Consider the following 2,500-nt stretch of genomic DNA (forward strand, 5'->3'; position numbering starts at 1 on the left):
ATGCTCCCGTAATGTAGCGGTTCGGCAAAAGTGATCGATTGAATATGCATTAAGCTTTAAAAACAGTATACACTGGGGTGCTGCCCCGGCATAGCTGCAGTCTAATAGGTGAATCAAGTGAGAGGAAATAGCATATATATATATATATATATATATATATATATATATATATATATGCATACATATATATATATATATGCATACATATATACATATGTATGTATATATATATACATATATATATATAAGTATATTTATACATATATATGTATGTATGTATGAGTATGTGTTTATATATATATATATATATATATATATATATATATATATATATGTATGAATGAATGCGTGAATATGTATACACAGTGTATATATAATATATTTGGAGTTGTTAATGTAATTATTTCTCAAAATACACTATAAATGCATATTTTAAAGTAGGAATCCACCAGAGTGCTCTAGATTTAGAGATAACTTAATATAATACACAGACTAATTGAATAACAAAAAATAAAACATTTCAAGGATTACATAGATAGAGAGAGAGAGAGAGAGAGAGAGAGAGAGAGAGAGAGAGAGAGAGAGAGAGAGAGAGAGAGGGAGAGAGAGAGAGAGAGAGAGAGTGAGTGAGAGGCAGACAGACAGATAGACAAACAAACGGATAGATAGATAGATAGATAGATAGATAGATAGATAGATAGATAGATAGATAGATAGATTTGGTAGTGAGAGAGAGAGAGGGGTAAGTGAAGAACGGAGTTGTGGGTATCATGAATATATATATATATATATATATATATATATATATATATATATATATAGTGTATGTGATTGCGTGTGTATTTGTATGTATGTAGACACCCACACACATATTTCAAACAGCTACAAGTTTTTTTGAGGGTTTTTTTTTTGTTGATTTTTGTTTTCTTTTTCACAAGAAGCTACATACGCATGTCCATACAAGAATAAAACGACAACACAAACATTCTGACATACCAAACACAACAGTATCACAGTACGCATATGGACAATGCATGTGTGTGTGTGTTAATCTATAAATATATTGTGAATGTCCACACGTTTGTGTGTATGTGCATTTATATTTGTATATCTGTGTCTATTGAATATAAATATTAAATATATTTATACATTCGTACAACATATATTATTCACAAAGATATTCTCTCACACTTCGTGTCTAGCTGTATAATCTTTATCATTTTCCTAACTTTATTAATATTATTCTGTTTTCCATTGGCTTTACAGCATTCTACGTAACGCATGCGCATTCACCACCACTTACGATTTTCCTTTTTTTATGTTTTCTATTTGTAAATAACTCCTGCCAGTTTAGTTTATTTCCTTCGATCAATTTTTTTATTATTTTTATATATTCATCCCAAAATACGTATAAGTTGGGGATTGTTTTAGATTCCAATCACTGATATTCTACAGGCTGCAACAGAAAAGAAACCCACCTCCCATATTTTACACGGTCAGTAGTGTGACGCTAGTGAAAAATTAAGCAGACGACAATAATGTATGTCGCTTTTTAGTGATGGCGATGATGCTTGTGTTTCCTATATCGTTGCTCTTGGCTTTCTGCTCGCTATAGACATAGGTACACATTTATATTTATTGGTCAATAGTCTTTTGGATTTCACCGTTCCTGTAGATTTGAAGAATAAAGACATTTCGTCATTCCTGGTGTTGAACCTGCCTTTTCTCAAACAGACATTAAATATTTTGTCCTACATTTTGTGAGATATATTTAAGCTACATTTTTCAACCGGAAGTTGGTGACTTTATCACTTCTGGCTGCCTTCTAGGTCAGTGGTTCCTAAAGTGGGCGGTATTCTCCTCCCCATCACCGGGAGGCGGTGGAGAGTTCCAAGTGGGCGTTGAAGAAAAGTGGGGCGATAATGGGGTAGCGATTGATGTAAAAACAACAAAATTATGGGTTCATTAAATTAAGTTCTTATTTGTGAAATAACAGTTGTTTTGAATTTGCTTCAGACAGAGGTCTGTGTTTGTGATGGTTAGTTGGGATGGGAGCACTAGGAATGTGGCCTGGGTGTCAGGGGGGCGGCAGCCCGAAAATGTTTGGGAACCATTGTTCTAAGATTTCAGGTAAAGTCATAGCTAAGACTCGCGATTTACCGCGATGGAGTTGGTCACGTCATCAACAACATTTTGCACATGAGAAAGTTTTTCGTAAAATGGTTGCCCAAATGCCTGAAAGCAGATCAGAAGCGCATCAGAGTGATGACACCAAATGCGATTTGAACGGTTTGCAGCGGAAGAGGCTCGTTTATGGCTCGTTTAGTCACCACGGATGAAACTTGGCTTCATCATAATGATCCACAGACCACGCAGCAATCAATGGAGTGGCACCACAGCGGTTCCTCGCGGTCCAAGTCTCTTACCCAGAAGTCATCTGGAAAGATTCTGGCTTCAGTGTTCTGGACAAAGGCGCAGTAATCCTCGTAATATACCTGCT

The sequence above is a fragment of the Octopus bimaculoides genome, chromosome 25 (genome assembly GCF_046866305.1).
Source record: "Octopus bimaculoides isolate indiv1 chromosome 25, ASM4686630v1, whole genome shotgun sequence".
NCBI lineage: Eukaryota > Metazoa > Mollusca > Cephalopoda > Octopoda > Octopodidae > Octopus > Octopus bimaculoides.